The sequence below is a fragment of the Neovison vison genome, chromosome 1 (assembly GCF_020171115.1).
Source record: "Neovison vison isolate M4711 chromosome 1, ASM_NN_V1, whole genome shotgun sequence".
NCBI classification, from domain to species: domain Eukaryota; kingdom Metazoa; phylum Chordata; class Mammalia; order Carnivora; family Mustelidae; genus Neogale; species Neogale vison.
In genome coordinates this window covers 146,415,275-146,433,141 of record NC_058091.1, presented here as the reverse complement: position 1 = coordinate 146,433,141, position 17,867 = coordinate 146,415,275, and the positions used below count along the sequence as shown (strand labels likewise).

At 49.3% G+C, this 17,867-nt stretch overlaps 1 protein-coding gene across 5 annotated transcripts in view; it reads left to right on the top strand.

Annotated features, from left to right (window-relative positions):
* RIPOR2 (RHO family interacting cell polarization regulator 2) overlaps nucleotides 1–17,867 on the top strand; it is a 213,105-nt gene that overhangs the window by 125,380 nt on the left and 69,858 nt on the right. The window contains exon 1 of one of the 5 annotated variants that reach the window (XM_044260100.1): nucleotides 950–1,178. The exons of the other annotated variants lie outside the window; for them this stretch is intronic. The gene's annotated coding sequence lies outside the window, so the exon portion shown is untranslated. Of the gene's footprint in view, nucleotides 1–949; nucleotides 1,179–17,867 lie in introns of those variants that run through there. 5 annotated transcript variants of the gene reach the window in all.

The window sequence follows — 17,867 nt, the reverse complement described above, 5'->3', positions numbered from 1 at the left end:
GTTCACTCACAAAGTTACTGAATCCCAAGCTGGGTGGGGTGAGGGGTGCAGAGACGCACCTGCATTTCTGTGTTATTTAACATACCCTAAGTACACAATGTATTCCGTGTGGTGGGTTTACAGGCAGGGAAACCGAAGCCTAGTATACATTCCCTGTTCAAGCGGGTGGCAGAGAACTTGTGTCAGGGTCCTTACAGACTCCCAGTCTCATACAGCATGAGTCCACTCCGAAATGCGCTGTCAGACAGACCCACGCTTTCCCAAAGGAAAGCTTTATGTCTAGTTCAAATCCACCAAAATGAAACAAAACCACACACACACACACACACACACACACCCCATTTCTCCTCATCATCAGATCAAGATCTGTCTGCCCAACAGGACCTAGTGGAGGCCCCGCACAAAGCGGGTCTTGGGGGGGGCTTCCCAACACTACCCTTGCCTTGGACAACCAACTTCACCCCGCCCGCAACCACACACACACACACACACACACACACTCTTACACTCTCTCTCTCTCTCTCACACACACACACACACACACCCGCCGCCTCGGCTGCCCCCGCCTGGTGTTTTCAAGGCGCACTCTCCATTCCAAATCCCAGACGGTGAGCTGAAAGGGTCTCTCCTCACGGGGCCTCCCCTGCCCTCTCCCTCCGACGCGCTCTATGCCAGGCTCGCTCGCCGGCACGAATTCCCCGGGTAACTCCGAAGCGGCCCCACCGGCTCCGCGGAGCAGCTCGGCGCGCGGGCGATCAGCTGGAGGCAGAGAGCGAAGCGCAGCCTCCCCGGAGTTGCGCTGGAGTGACTGTCAAGCAGCTGTCTCCCCCAGCCCCCTCCCTGCTCACACGACGCCGCCGGGCCCGCGGCCGCGCCTCCCCTCTGCCGGCTCCTCGGCCCCCGCCCCTCCGCCTGCGCGCTCCGCTCCGCCAGCCTCGCGCCCGCCGGCCCCGCAACTGCACCCCCGGCGCAGCCGCCGCGAAGCCGGAGGGCCCTTGGGGGCTGCTCGCGGGGACACCGCTGCCTCCTGCGGCCTTTTGTCTCTTCCCCCGTGGGCGAGCTCAGCGGTCTGCAAAGCTCGGGGTGCTGGCCGCCGGGAAACTGCGCTGGCACCGAGGCTGTTTCACGCCGGAGAGCCCAAGGGTCCCCTTGTCATGAGAAGGAGCTCTCGTCTTTAGGTATGTGCGTCTTCTCGGGGGTTCTTTTTTGCTTCTGATTTTGCCTTCAACCCGGGTGAGGTCGCAGTGGCCAGGGGGCGTGCTGGGCTTGAGTGAGCGCCACGGGTTCGGGAGCCGTTCCGACTGGGGGTCCCCGGCTTGCTGCGCCTACAGGGGCGGGCCGCGAAGTTGTCCAGGGAAAGGGCACACGCACTTCTGCAGGCTGAGCAGAGGGGCGTGGGGGTGGGGCGGGGTGGGTGGGTAGAGGGTCTGACCGACCACAAAGATGGTAAGGAGCCCGCGGCAGTGTCTGGGGAGGTGGGGGGGGGCAGACATTCCGGAGCGGGAACGTGTGGGGTCCGACGGGTGGGTGCTCTGGGGGTGGCAGGGCCGATGCCCTCGGGTGGGTCCCCGCGACCCGCTGTCACCCAGCGACTTCCGGCACTCTGCACGCCTGTTCCGAGTCCAGCGAGGGCCAGGATCTCGGGGTTCAGTGGCTTCACTTGCCCGAAGCGGTGGGGTTGAGCCTGGGTAGGAACCAGCCTCTTCATCCGGGGTCTAAATCCACGCGGGTGGGGTGGAGTGGGGAGGGTGGGGGACCCAGATGACAACTGAGAGAAGAGGCAGGCAGGAGAAATGCGGTGCAGGGATGCCGACCTGGGGCGGCATATGTGGGGGGAGGGGCGATGCACCTGAGGCCTGGAGCGCCCTGCGAGTTTCCGTGTTTTGGGCGGGGTCTGGAGAAGAGAGGCAACTGTGGCTGTGTCACCGGAGCCTGTCGCCTCCTGCCCCCTCCCCAGGGCATTGGGGAGCAGGGAGAGGACTCCTCATTTATAAGGGAGTGGGGGGGGTGTCTGAAATCGCACAGGCGGCACCCTCCAGATGTTAAGGAGGCAGAAGCCTATTAGAGTCCTTGGTGCGAGGTGGCAGCTCCCTGCGGGGCAAGAGAGCCCCCGGAAAAGCGGGAGAGCCGGGCTGATGGGGGCGCCGGGAAGGGTCTGCAGAGGGGCATTGGCGGTGTCACAGCATCTTATCCTGGAGATAGACACTTGTGTTGCTTGAGTGCTGAGAGGAGATGCTTAAGCTTGTGACTGTGGGGTTACGACTGTCCCCGGAAACAGGCTGGGCTATCTTTCCTCCTGCTCCACCTTTAAAGTGCTCAGATCATGCACTTGGTGGAAGTTCTGGGACCAAGGCAGATCACTACCCCATTTCCAAAGAAACTGTGTTTGGCCCTCTCTAGGGGACTGGGCTGGGCAGCTTGGGTCAGCATTTGCCCCTTTGTTACCTGACATGCAGTCAGTTCTTCCTTTTTGCTTTCTGTCAGGCTTCTCTGGGTCTGAGAATGTACCTGACCCGGGTATTCACTTAGTTGCCTCTCCCTCTCGCTCCCCAAGCCTTGTTGGACCAGACTCTTGAGTTGGCCCAGGAGCAGCCACGGGCTCCAGGCATTGTCTCCATCTCTCTGTTCCGCGGCTGTCACAAGCAGGGGGCGTCTTTGTGAACTCTGTAAGAACCAGTGTGGCCGGGCTGTTCTCCAGTGGTTAATTAGGAAGCAGCCAGTAGCCACATCCCTTCTGTAGGAGCAAACTGCAGGGGTGTGTCCAGGCAGGGTAACAGCAGCCAGGGGAAGGGCCTCCCCTCTCTTCAGCACTTCCTCCCAGCCCAGCCCGCAGGGTCACGTCTCCTGTGCTGGGCTTGCCCTTCAGCTGAGATCCTGCCAAAGTACGGCTCTTCCCCAGGGAACGTAATGCCTGTGCAAACATCTGAAAATGTGACCACTGTCTCCAGTGGTCAGTTTAGTAAGCACATGCATGTGCTGTCTGTGTTGCTTTTCCAGAAGGACCCCCCCCCCCGCCGCCCCGACTGGTATTGCTCCCCTCTCTCTCGGCCACGCCAATGTGAGATTTCACTGTGAATGTTCTATCCTTAGTATAAACGCAAAGAAATACTAAGCCGGGGCAAAGAATAACCGAGAGCACGTGCAAAGGACATGCACAGCGTTCTGAGTGCCCAGACACGGGTTCCAGAAGTGGCTCTCCTTCCTTTTGCTGACTGCAAACTAAAATTCTTTCCAGCAGCAAAGGGACCCATTCCCCTTTCCCGGGTGACCTGGAGAAGCCGGAGGGGCTGGGAAGGAGCTTTTATGTCTCTACATGTTGGTAGCTAAACTCACATAAAAATTCCAGCCTTGAGTCTTGAAGTCCATTGGCTTGGGGTCCTGCCCGTGACTGCCAGGTGTCCCACCCCACATCTGAGTCGCTACAGGGAAACATCCCGACTATGGCAAGAGCCCACAGCCCAGCTGTGATACCAGCCACCCGCTGAGTCACTTCTCTGTTGCATTTTGGTTTGATTCACGGATTATGGGCTCATCTTTCAGCATCAAGAGACGCCAACCCAGACAAAAGTGGTTACAGAGAGGGAGCAGAGCGGCCTGCAGGCTTCACACTAAGTGGTCAGATCAGCAGACAGCAGTCCCTCGGGTTGAAGAGCTTGCAAACCAGTGTTTTATCTTACTGTTGGTTGCACGCAGCGCGTTGGGGCGAAAAATAAGAAAGCTGATTTTGTTTTCCTTCTGAAACGAAGGCAGAAGTCTACAGCCACTTTCTTGCTTCTCTGGGGAGGAAGTGGTGGCAGAAGTGAAAGTCTGTTTTATTTACACAGCGGGTGCTCCTTGGGGCAACAGCACGTTTGACTTCCATGGAGCTTCCTCAGCCCTGGTGGCCGGAGCGGGGCCTCGTGCTCCTGAAGGGCTTCCTGACCACGGCTGTCTCCTCTGCCGAGCCGGACTCCACCAGCTGGAGGAGAGAGACAGCTTGTGTTTGTGGCCATTCAACCAGAAAAGAATACCAGCTGAAGACAGACAATGGAGCAAGGGAATTGGGGGTGGGGGTGGGGAGAGGACGTACGGATAGGCCAGCAGCGCGTAATTGGTTCCCCAAGGGCAAATCGCAACGTGCAATGATGTCATAAAGCTGTTGTCATGCAAACTCCACAATGTGGTTGTCAGAAAGATCTGTTCCGAAAGGAAAATGATTATGAGTTTGTGCCTTTCTTTCTTTCTTTTCTTTCCCTCCCTTCCTTCCTTCCTTGTGGGCTCCACAACCAGCATGGAGTCCACCTGGGGCTTGAACTCACCATCCTGAGATCAAGACCTGAGCTGAGATCAAGCATCAGGTGCTTAACCAACTGAGCCACCCAGGCATCTCTTTCTTTCTTTTTAAAAGATTCTATTTATTAGCAAGAGAGAGCCCGTGAGTGGGGAGAAGGGCAGGGGGAGAACAGACTCCCTGCTGAGCAGGGAGGCCACCGTGGGGTTGGATCACAGGCCCCAGAATCACAACCTGAGCCAAAGGCAGACCCTTAACTGACTGAGCCACCCAGGACCCCTCTTCTCCTCCTCCTCCTCCCCCTCGCCCCCTCCTCCTTCCCCTCCTCCTCCCTCTTCCTCTTCCCCTTCCCCCTCCACTCCCCCCTCCTTCTTTTCCTTTTTTTCATTTCCCTCCACTTTCAAAATCATATCCTGAGAGGCAGTTTCTTGGGACAATATTCTACCCCCTAAAGTGAAAACCTCACCCTTGTGCACATGGAAGCGTTCAAGTTGATTCAACTGAACAAAATCACTCAACACATTGATCTTCAGTGACTTAATATGGAAACACCCACATGTTCTCTTCCCTCTTGGGATCTTCTCTCTGAGCCCACCAAGCCCTCTCTGGGTTAAAGGCCAGGGTCTTTTGGTCACAGTCCACTCATCCCACTTTAGTTGGAAATGCTTCCTAAAAATGAGGAATGTTTTTCTCAGAGTTTTGCAGGCTATCCAGAAAAGATTGTTTTGCACATGGCCCAATGCTTGGCTGCCCTCCCTCGGAGGAAACCCTGGACCCGTCAGGAAAAGAAGCGACTCCAACTGATTTTATTGTGCATTACTTACATGACACTGATGAGGACTGTGTGGAGGGGAATGTTTTCACACGTTCATTACACTAATTAAAAAAGGAAATTAGATTTTTTTTAAACAGTGAAAGCAAATGAGATGCAATGTGTCTGTGTTATGTTCCCCAAGATCAAAACCAGCTCTCTGCTAGACCGAGGAGGGAGGAGCCTTAGACAAAGGGAATACTTTTCACACTATTTAGCATTCAAAAATAGAATATAGTGATTAACAATCGTGTTTATTTCTGAGGTGGATTTGAAGTCCAAGTCTGCAGCGTTATGTAATTTAGGGGAGTACTGATTTTTTTTCTTCATTTTAAGCACCTGTTTACTAAGAACTCCTCTGGGATCTGGCCAAAGTTAGCTTTTTCATTCAATATTAAAGTGTAAGCTACTGATTCCGTGTTCCGGGGAATGCACAGTCTGGAAGAGAAGTAGGAAGAGCCCAGTTGTGTTGAAGGGTTAGGGTTAGACGTCCACGCGCGTCTTGGTTTGTCCTGTCTACGTGGGACAGTAAGTTCCGCAGTCACCCTAGAAGTAAGGACTATGAGGTCAGAGGAAGGAGAAGAAGGCTGGGAAGGAGAGATTTCATTGCTGAGCCTGCTGTAGGCGTACAGATGAGTGGGCGGGAAAAGGGGAGACGCACCAGATGGGAAGATGAGGAAGACCGTAAGCTCCCCGAGGACACAAAGGCGCCGTTTCCCTCATTCCTATGACCTCAGGGCTTGATGCACAGCAAATAGGAGGCATCAAATATTAACTGACTGCCTGTGACTTGCTTTGAGACCAAGGCTGGAAGTAGGAACGCTGAGGGCAGTGAGGAGGCCTGCCTGGCAAAGGTTGGATGGGAACAATTATGAAATGAGACTATTAATAATGCCGAGAATGCTAAAACAAAGCTGACAGTGATTGTTCCAAACACCAGCTTGTGCGCAGAGAAGCGATGTCGTGTAACTCTTTCTTGTATAGGCCACATGTCATTGGGGTTTAATGCCACCTGTGTGCGCCTCTAGCCTGGAGGTGACCTCTTCCGTCTCCAGCAAACTGTCCAGGAAGGAGCTGAAGGAACAATGACCCCATTCTCTTCAAGCTTGTTTTCTTCTGTCCTTGTCCTCTAGGAGTGATTTTGGAAGGGAGGCAAGGGCAGGAGTGTGGGGCAGAACGGGGGGGGGCAGGGGGTACCTTAAAAATACAAAAGCAATGTAGATGAACACAAAAAAGCACATGCTTCCCCCCCCCCTTCTCTTAATTGGAGGAATCAATTCAAAGTGGTCGTTTCGTGGAACCTGGTGCAAGTCCCGGGAGGTTATTCCCAGTATAGCATTTGATTTGACTCTTTTTTGCTACATATGAAGGCCTGGGGTTGTCATGGCCTTGGCTTTAACTGCACCAGTCTGCCTTCTAATTAAGGTGACACACACTAGGTGCCCTGCTGGTTTGCGGGGGCTCAAGGTTGAGGGCTCTAGGTGAAGACTCCAGGACAACGACCAGCCGGTAACCCTTCAGTGGCCATACTTTTCATTTATAAGGTTATCGGTAGCATTTTAAGCCATTTTGGAATGACTCCTGTGTTCCCAAGTTCTAAGCTAATGTCATGTTGTCTTGGTGATGTTTCATCCCCAGAAACAAGCGGAGCTTAGAAAAGAGAGAGAGACAGGTGCAAAGGTATAGCACTGTGAACATGCCTCAGGGTTCAGTTGAGGATGTAAAATAAAATGGCTTGCAGGATTGTTGGGTCACGCTCCAGGCCGAACTTTCCAGAACAAGGCTGAAAGTCACATTGTGTCACTAATGGAGCCCCTCACTGTCTGAACAACCATCAAGAAGCTGCCTGGCGATCTGAGAAGTCACTGGCTCCGGAATGAGGCTGTGCCACAGCCAGGGTCAAGAAACAGCTGGTCAGGAAGCCAGCACAGAAAAAACCAGGTGGTCTACACGGGCGGTTGCCAGCAGTCCCCATGGAGAAGCAGAAATACAGTCCAGCAGGCAAGATAAACTCCCCCTGCCCCAAAGACATCCACATCCTCATCCCCAGAACTGGGGACCATGTCATTTGATGTGGCAAAAGGGACTTGGCCACTATAATGAAATTCAGCACCTTGAGGTTATCCTGGATTCTCTAGGTGGGCCCAGTCTCCTTGCATGGGTCCCTCAAAGTGGTGAAGCTTTTCCAGCTGTGGTCATAGGACTATGGAAGAGGGCAAGAAAGAGAGAACATGGCCCACTTTGGAGATGAAGCCAGGGACCACAGAGAAGGAATGTGGTGGTTTCTAGAAGCCCAGAAAAAGCAAGAAAACAGATTCTGTCATGGATCCTCTGGATGGGAACACAGTGTGCTAAAACCTTGAGTTTAGCCAGGGGGACCCATGTCGGACTCCTGACCTCCAGAACTGTAAGATAATAAATGTGTGACATCGGAAGCCACTAAGTTGGTAGGAATTTGTTACAGCAGCCGTAGGAAACTGATACATGCAGCCTTCTGCCTGCAGATCTCATGGGCTTGCGCCTGGTGGAGCTCACCTGCATCACACGGGATCCTAGCTGCAGGGGGTTCTAGCAGATGTCACTGGTGCTCCCTGCTTCGGCCGGAAGGCGTCCTACACAGGGGCTGGGGCGATGTCAAGTACAGCTGCTGTGGGAAGTCACGGGAGCCTGGGCAGACACAAGTGTGCGCAGGGCACTCCTAACTAGTCTGCTCTGAGGGACAGCAGCGTGAGGGAGAACAGAAGTAGATGCCTGAGATTTTCAGGAAGTTTAACAACTGTCACTAAGTCATCAAAGCCCAAGGCGGGGGGTGGGGGGAGAGGAGAAGGCATCAGAAGGCATGCTAGACGTTCCTGTCTGATTTGTTGGAGATCTTTGGCTGGGTGGGATGAAGGAGAGATTGTACATAAAGATTAGTGTCACGGATAAATACTGGTTTTCTATAGCTTCACTCTAAACTATATACGGTCAGTCTGGAGGGCTGATGATATTTTCCAAAGATGTCTTCAACGGTATATCAACCTCACGACAAAGTAACTCGGAGACTCTTTCCAAGGGGAAATAAGGTCCAGATTCCCTTCCCTCAAAGTGTGACTTTTTCCACTAAAAGAAAATGTGACCTCCAAGGCTAGATGGGTCCTAGGAGGCAAATCAGCTTCCCCCTTATTGTCTGGAATGCTGGTTCCTGAAGTCTGATGATTTTCCCTCATCACCTGTCTAATGCTCTCAGCCCATGTGTATTTTGCACGTGGAGACCTGCCCCTGTGATGTCAGGAACTCCCCCTGTTTCAGGCTCCCATGACATTTCCAAAGAAGTTTGACCTTTGAGTTTTGTCATAATGGTCTTCGGCCTAAAATAGGATTGAAATGACATGGGCTGTTTCTTTTTCGAGGGTTTGTTTTCTGTTGTGTTGGGTTTTGTTTTGAGGATCCTCATTGTGTGCGTCTTCATATTAAAATATTTTCCAGATGTTATATATATATATATTTTTTGGCTCTGATGGTTGCAGTGACCCTTTCCCCAGTGATGGAAGAGGACATTCAAAACAGAAAGAGACTAAGGGACTGCATTAACTCACGATGCTTCCATGCACGTGGATATGCAGTTACCGAGCTAGAGGTGCTGAGAAGACCCGACTGAGGCAGTGTGTAGTCTATCGCTTAAGGAGCTCGTTTCATCCTTTACAGTCTGACGGGGGAGAGTAGACCCAGGCAGGCCTTGCGCGCATACTCCATCACCTGCCTGTAGGTAAATCACATGATCCTGAAGGCCAGGCGTTCCAGGGCACAGGGGTGTCTGAAGTCACTGCAGTTTTTTTAAAAAATCTTATTTATTTATTTAAGTGAGAACCAGAGAGAGCATGAGTTGGGGAGGGGACAGAGGCAGAGCGAGAAGCAGACTCCCCACTGAGCAGGGAGCCCTACTCAGGGCTTGATCCCAGGACCCTGAGATCATGACCTGAGCCCAAGGCAGATGCTTAATGACTGAGCCACCCAGGCGCCCCAAGTCATTGCAATTTTTTAAAATAAATGCAAATCCTGGGGCACCTGGGTGGTTCAGTGGGTTAAAGCCTCTGCCTTCAGCTCAGGTCATGATCCCAGGGTCCTGGGATTGAGCCCCACATTGGGCTCTGCTCCAGGGGGAACCTGCTTCCCCCTCCCCCAACCCTGCCTCTCTCTCTACCTGCCTCTCTGCCTACTTGTGATCTCTGTCAAATAAATAAATAACAATCTTAAAATAAATAAAAATAAAATAAATGCTAATCCTGAATTATAGATGCGGGTACATGTGTGTCATACGGCATGCTGACACCTTTGGTGCCCCCACTTATGTTGTGAAACACCCGATCTAAATAAAAATGTCTTCTGTAACAGTAAGCTGAGGAGTCACAGTAACCACTGAATAGCATTTACAGTGTGTCAGGCACCTGTGCTAATTCCCGGAGCCCTCGTGAGGTTCTGAGGTCATTCCTATTAGCATCACCAGTTTATAGGTTTGAGACATGAGACCCAGCGAGACTGGTATGAACAGAGCCCAGTTTTAAACCGGGGTCCTCTGGGCTGTGGCCGTGAGCGGAAATACACAAAGACCCCGAATTCGGAGTTCCCACGGGAACTGCCAGGGAGGGGCGTACTCAGGAAGTGGGGCCCCCCTACACGACGGAGCTGGGCTGTGGTTGCCGGGTTGCCGACCCTCAAGATGCTGCAGAGGTCCGGGCCACTCCAGAAAGGGGGACGGAAATGGAGACAAAGCCGAGGAAAAAGGAATTACCCACTCCTTTTCATAAAGACTATTGTCTACGATCCATACCCACATGTAAAGTATACCCTGATCTGTTTTGTCTTAGTTCCTGGATGTAGGAAAACAAGATTATTGTTAATTCATACGGTTTTTAAGTGATGCATGGGAGATTTATCTGGGGTAATTACCTGCGGTGGAAAAAAATGAATCCTGTCAGCTCTGCCTCATTGTTGGATGGTTTGCCTCTCTGACTCCCTGTTGGAAAAGATTCGAAGTGGCAGCCAGTGTGTGGGAGATGCACACTTGCGTGGGCTTGTTAAATGGAGTATTCTTTTCCCTTTGATGTGCATCACGAGTGGAGCCCTCCGATCCGCTTGACAGCATTTGAATAGGATCCCCAGAACAATAGCCTTAATTGACTGATTTAACTCCTGGTTCATCTTTTCCAGAAGTGCCCATTCTTCAAATCTGTGTGAGATAAGTTACCTTCCTGGGCCCTATGTTAGCCTGAGTCTAATTTCTTTTGTGGGAATAATTCAATGGGAATGATGATGATTTCCTTTGTCGACACTGATGGGGGATTTAGAATCCTGGATCGCTAGCTTCCACACTGTCTCCAGACCTCTGTGATCCAGTGGCTTCTGAAAACTAAACCTAAAACCAGCTGGATGGAAATACCCTTGTGACTTCTGTCAAGCAGTAGATGGTTTGAACTCCTATACAGTAGTTCAGAGAAGAATAAGACTTGGTAAAAGTTTGCTTAAGAAATTATACTGTCGGGGCTCCTGGGTGGCTCAGCGGGTTAAAGCCTCTGCCTTCGGCTCAGGTCATGATCCCAGGGCCCTGGGATCAAGCCCCGCATCGGGCTCTCTGCTCAGCGGGGAACCTGCTTCCCCCTCTCTCTCTGCCTATCTCTCTGCTTACTTGTGATCTCTGTCTGTCAAATAAATAAATAAAATCTTAAAAAAAAATAAATTATACTCTGTGACTTTTCAAGCATTTGAGACAGGCTACAATAATGTACAGTTTATTAAAAAGAATTAATGTTCATGCTACAATTGAGCTGTGACTTTTGCTCTGAACTTCCTTGAAGCCAGGCAAAAGGGAGTCCGTGCTAGATTATCACTTATGTTATTGCCATCAGAAAGATGGACATACAGAGCAGCAGTTCCTCAGAAGGCGGATTCCCCTGGCATTGAATGATTAAAGAAATCTCTTGGGGCACCTGGGTGGCTCAGTCTGGTTAAGTGTCTGCCTTCGGCTCAGGTCGTGATCCCAGGGTCCTGGGATGGAACCCTGTGTTGGGCTCTCTGCTCAGCAGGGAGCTTGCTTCTCCCTCTGCCCCCCACCCCGGTTGTGTGCTCTCTCTCTCTCAAATAAATAAAATCTTTAAAAAAATAAGTTAACTAATTAAAAGCAAAAGGAAATGTCTTATATAGGAACTTACTTGTAGAAGTGGTTAAACCGAGCTAGTTAAACAAATGCCTTGCAATGAAGTTCAAAAGACAACACCTTGGGTATTGAACTCCACTCCAATATTCTTATCCTTCCAACTGGGTTTCCCCTAAGATCCAAAAGGAACAATCGGAGGACAGTTCATGAAGGGAAAAAAGAACATGTGTATTTGGCCCTCAGTTGCTATTGTTTGGAAGGCAGTGACCCGTTTTCCAAGGCAACGTGACATGCCCTAATCAGATTCTGTCTTCAGGTGCAGCTGAGCATCACTCACCCCTTGCCCACCCTCCCCATGCACCCCTCCCAGGGGAGCCCAGCTCAGACAATGGAGCTGCAGTTCCAAGATAATCTGGTTACTGTGCCAGAATTTCTCACTTGAGATTTTAGGTTCTAGCACGACCCAACTCGATCAGCAAAATAAATCAGAGCCTAAAAACATAAAACTTGCATTGTTTAGGTAAGGCCATGGGGGTTTCTTTTCTTGACTTTGATGAGGATGACAGTGATGATGATGGCAGTGATGGTGGCGATTATGGTGATGGTGGGATCGGCATCAGTTTCACTGAGTACGTACTTTGTGGCTGGCATTTTGCTTTACAAGCCTGATGTCCCTTAATCCTCATAAGGACTTTAAGACACAGATGTATGGTCTCCATTTTACAGCAGAGGAAACCATTGTCCCGAGGTCGGTGTCCCAAGGGGAGGATGCATACCAGTTGGGTGACTGCTGACTAATTCTGTAACCACATACCATACGGCTTGATGGGTCTTTGTGTGCGCGTATGTGTTTAAACCTCTGGGTCTTGCTGCTTCCTTATTCTAACTTGCTCCTTCTCTCTACCCCTTATGAAGATGCTGGCTGTAGGATTCTCTAAGATTCTGTATAACCTGAGACCCTCTATCAACCAGAGCTTTAGGGGAATGAAATGGCTGAGTCCACTCAGGAAATTCGTGATAATTGCATGTACATTTACATGTGCTCTTCATTTGCTGGGACAAATGCTCTCATGTAAACCATATTCCTTGACTCTGGATGTACTAACAGAGGCGTGACTGTAAATTTAATACTACCTTTTCTTGTGGCAAATATGAATTGTGGCATACAGTGTAATCTGGAATCCAGCTCTGGAGGGTGGCAGAAGGTAGGGGTGTGGTTACTCGCATCTGGCCACCCGTCCACACTGGTGCCCCCTTTCCTCTTCACCCTGGGTACCCAGGCTGAAAAGCTGGAGGTCATCTACTCTTGGGGCTGGAACCCCTGCCCTGCTAACTTGGAAACAGTAGAACCATCTTGCCAAAATGATTTATTTAGGGGGCACAGAAAAATTATATCCCTCCACTGGATCAAAATACATTCTTATGTGAATTCATGTCATTTTTGAAAGACATTACATAGTTCACATTCTGAATTGTGCTCACCCCATTTGATTGTACTCAACACCCACATTCAGTGTTCTCTGTACTTTGAATTCCCAAGTCTGAGCAGAGGTTTGAGAAACATACAGTGTGGATGACATCCTTCAAAAAAGAAAATGTTCAGAGCAGGCTGATTGTCTGGAGGGTGTTCACTGAAAAAACCAGCAAATCATACCATGGGAAATCAGCTCTTAAAAATGCCTGCTGAGAGGGTAAAGTATCCAGGATCCTGCACCATATTTTAACACCAACCACATTTTTTTAAAAAAAGATTTTTTAAAAAGATTTTACTTACTTATTTGACAGACAGAGATCACAAGTAGGCAGAGAGAGAGGGGGAAGCAGGCTCCTTGCTGAGCTGAGAGCCCAATCCCAGGACCCTGGAATCATGACCTGAGCCAAAGGCAGAGGCTTTAACCCACTGAGCCACCCAGGCGCCCCTAAAAAAAAGAGTTTATTGTTACATAATCTCGACACCCAGTGTGGGGCCCGAACTCATGACCCGAGATCAAGAGTAGCATGCTCCACTGACTGAGCCAGCCAGGCGCACCCCAGCTGCCCTTTTTAAACAGGAAAATCAACAGTTTTTGACTCCCTCTGCATATATCATATAGTCTCTATCGTTGAAGACTAGCTCAGTTTACTAATTCAGTTTTCAAGAGACGCACAGTACCTAGGTAAATTATAAAAGTCATGCCTTCAACTCCTCTGAAGCTTTTCTCCTCTGGGAGATGCCTAGGAATCTCAATCTAGACCTTATTAAACTAAGAATGATTTGATAATACAGTCTCATCATGGTTACAATAAAAATAACAAATGCACAGTCAATCTTTTAAGCACTTGACATTCCCTGGTCTATTTACTCTTCAGGCAACCAGTGAGCTTGGTCTTATTGTCATCCCCATTTTACAGGTGAGGTCACTGAGGCCTGGAGAGGCTAAACAACCTATTAAGGATACACATAAAAAGTAGTCTTGCTGGCCACAAACCCAGGCAGGCTGAGTTCTTTCATCCCAACAGCCCTGAGATAGAAGGCATTGCATTTTTTAATAGAGAGCATGCATGTTCATGCTCATGTGTGCGTGGGTGGGAGAAGGGCCAGAGGGAGGAGAGAGAGAGAAATCCCAGGTAGACTCCCTGCTAAGCGCAGAGCCAGACCAACAGGGGTGGAGGGGGTTGGAGGGAATGGGGGTGGGGGTCTCATGACTCTGAGATCATGCCCTGAGCCAAAATCAAGAGTCAGGGGTTCAAATGACTGAGCCACCCAAACGCCCACTAGAAGGCATTACTTTTAAGTCTTTGCAAGAATGGAAAAGTTTTTCTTTTAAATTCTAGGATTCCCAGAATCTTTCGCTTTTTGTGTCATTCAATAAAAATACAGTTATATCCTGTTTTTCCTGGCAAACACTTGCAATGCCTTTTTCAAATATCGTTTGTAGTGAATTGGAATCAGGTGACCAGGGACCCATTAATGACTTAATTTTTTACATATTAAAAGAATGGAAGGGAGATATGGTCAGTGATTGCTGCATACCATGTGTGCAGAAAAAATGTAAGCCCTGGGAAGATTTTTTTAAAAGATACCTATCCCCAGGCCCCTCCCCAGATCAGCTAAATTGAAATCTTTGGGGCGAAGGCTCAGACATTTTTAAAAAGCTCTCCAGATAAAAAATAATCATAATCATAATCATAATAATTAATAAAAGCTCTCCAGGTGACTCTATTATGTAGCCAGGTTTGGGGACTTCTAAATTAGATGTTGTAGTATATTGGGCTTTTTCTGGAGTTTAGAGAGAGTTATATCAATAGGAAGTTACAGAGGCTGGGATGTAGGTTAAATATTTATTTCAGGGTAGCAAATGTTTTCAAATAAACCAATGACTGAGTTGCTAACAGTGGTCATGATTTTCTGGATTTAGCCACAGAGTGTAATGGACAGGGATGGATTACCTCTGCATGGCAAAGATTGCCCATTTATTTTTGATGAATCTAAGATCCCATCGTGGGATGCCTGGGTGGCTCAGTGGGTTAAGGGGCTGCCTTCTGCTCAAGTCATGATTCCAAGGTCCTGGGATCGAGCCCTGCATTGGGTTCCTTGCTCAGAGGGAGCCTGCTTCTCCCTCCCCCTCTGCAACCCCCAGCTCGTGCTTCCTCTCTCTCCCTCTCTTAAATAACTAAATAAAATCTTAGAAAAATATAAAATACTGTCATTATCGTTGTCAACCCATAATGAGCGCCTCATTGTAGGTCTGGTTATAAAATCCGAAAATACAACACAAGGAGGATAATAGACAAGTGTCAGCCATTCTTCCTGAGCCATCTGAGTACCTGACTACTACCAATGGATGATGTTTGGGGGCATTCTGAACACCGATGACCCTTCCCTCTAAGCTGATAGGAAGTCACGTTAAGAAACAGGCGAAGAAAACTAGGCGAGGAATTCTGCCTTCTCAGCTGAAAGAAAATGGAGTTGGGTAGACACAAGAGCCCATCTTGGCGGGGTAGACACTCAAATTCTAGTTTCCATTCCTCCAACAGTCTTGTGGACCGTGCCCTGCAGGTCAGTTGCCTTACCTAAACAACAGGCATTGTGGTAACTATCATACCCGACCCAGTTGCTATCGGGATGTAGAGTAGCTGTCAAAACATTTGGAAAGGGGGAATCTGCAGACCTAAAATGTTATTACCCATCTCCTCTTCGAGGCCCTGAGGCTATGCTAGAGACACACAGAGCTGCTTAGCCACCAGATGAACTGTTCTATTTCATTCCAAATGGTCACCTACCATAAATTCTTTTTAATTTAGCACCTGATACTACATTCTTTGGAAAGAAGCGCCATATGCTGGAGAAGGTCTCTGTCTATTGGCTTGGACGCCTACCCTCCCTACGTGGAGATTATTTCATTTTTGTTTGTTTTCACATGGCTCTTATTACCCAGTCCCATGCCCAGCCCCAGTTTGCTTGAAGTATGCATTTGTTTCTGCAAGTCCTGAGAGCCTTAGACCTCCCTGTCCCCTTGTTGATAGTCAAAGTCTCAAGGTACTCCCACGAGCTTCTTCCTGCAAGCCAGAGAAACAGAGGCAAATTCTGAGGCTCCCTGACCACACAGCTCCCTTTCCGTTGGCCCAAGAGACATGGTTCCAGCTTGGAGTGCCTGTGTTTACACAGATGTTGGCCCGAGGGCAATGGAAAATTAGGTGGATTTGGAACCTAAAGCCAGTTAATTTGACCATCAGTGTGGTCAAATTATAGACTTCTTGTTTGCTTTGAAGTGGGATAGAGTAGACCCACCAAGCTAAAAGGCCAAACAAAATCTCCTCCTCTTTCTAGAGAAAATAGACACAAATTTCCCTCCTTGGTGACTTTATCTTTTTCTGCACCAGGATCTGAGCAACTCAAGGACTATCCTGCATCGCATCCATCTTGCCTTTTATCATGTCCTGAAGTGCCCTATAAAGGGGGAAAAGGTTAAAAATTATTTTCTTCTGGAGCACCTGGGTGGCTTAGTTGGTTAAGCGTCAGCTTTCAGCTCAGGTCATGATGCCAGGGTCCTGGGATTCTTATTTATCTGAGAGACAGTGAGAGAAAGAGAGCATGAGAAGGGGAAGGGTCAGAGGGAGAAGCAGGCTCCCCGCTGAGCAGAGAGCCCCATGCGGGACTTGATGCTGGGACTCCAGGGCCATGACCTGAGCCAAAGGGAATCACTTAACCTACTGAGCCACCCAAGTGTCCGTGGCTGAAGCATTTTAAAATAAATCTAAACTTTAGGTCTTTTCACTCCTACATCCTTTGGTGTGTGTCTCTAAAGTATGTACATTTTCTCACATAATCCGTGTTCCACTCCATATCTAAACTATTAGCAACACTTCTGATTAATATGTACTTCATATTAAAATGTCCCAAGTGTCGGGGCACTTGGGCGGCTCAGTGGGTTAAGCCTCTGCCTTCGGCGCAGGTCATGATCTCAGGGTCCTTGGATCGAGCCCCACATCAGGCTCTCTGCTCAGTGGGGAGCCTGCTTCCCCCCTCTCTCTCTCTGTCTCTCTGCCTACTTGTGATCTCTCTGTCAAATAAATAAATAAAATATTTTTAAAAAAATGTTCCAAGTGTCGAAAATATGACCTTAGTTCTGTCGGTTTGGCGTCATGATCAACACAGGATCCACACGTCACATCGGGTTAGTGTGTCCATTGAGTCTCTTGTCCTTCCCCTTTGTTTTTCCTTTAAGAAATTATTTGATCGGTGAGGTGTCTGAGGTCCTGCAAAATGGTCCCTGGGGAAATCTGTTCCCTGTTTTATTTCTTTCTGGTTGTCCAAAGAATCGTCGGTCTCACTCTGTTTAGAACGCCACCCAGGCTGATGGAGGGGGAGGGTAGAGACAGTGGGTAAAGACCCATGAAAACGAGTGACAACCACTTTCTCACCAGTGAACCAGGGAGAAACTTTAGAAGACAAGCGCCAGAGGAAGGCCAAGCATTGCAGAGTGAGATCTGAGTCCCAGAAAACTAAACGTAGTTCTTCACACAGTTCTCGTGTGACCCAGCGAATGGGGTGAATTCTGTGAGGGATCATAGGGAAGGTCTAGCAGAGATCAGGGTTTCAAGCTGGTGAGAAGCGGTGGTTGAGAGGGGCATTAGAGAAGAGAGGTGCTCTTGGGAAGTCTTCCAACCCCTCATCTTCCTGCTCTATAAAAATGCATCTGGGGTGCCTGGGTAGCTCCATTATTTAAGCGTCTGATTCTTGGTTTTGCTCAGATCATGATCTTGGGGTCCTGGGTTCGAGTCCCGCGTTGGGCTCTGAGCTCAATGCAGAGTCTGGTTGTCCCTCTCCCTCCCCTCTCCTCCTTTCACTCTCTCTTTCTCTCTCAAATAAACAATCTTTTTAAGAAAAGAATGGACCTGACCCCCTCTAGGTAAATTGACTCAGGACAGTGAATGGGCGGAAGGGATCATTGGTCCCTAAGAGCAAAAGTTAACTTACTAGCCTGAGAGAGAGAGCTCAGAGTGGTTGCAGGACTCATGCGGGCACCTGAGAGGGGAAAGCATCCTGACTGTGCCTTTTGGGCTCCAGACCCGAGCAATACAGCATTTCACATGTGTACAAAGAAGTCTGTCATATATCCTTTGTCTTGCGTGTTAGAAATTTACTGTATGTGGAAGGACCCAGTTCTTTG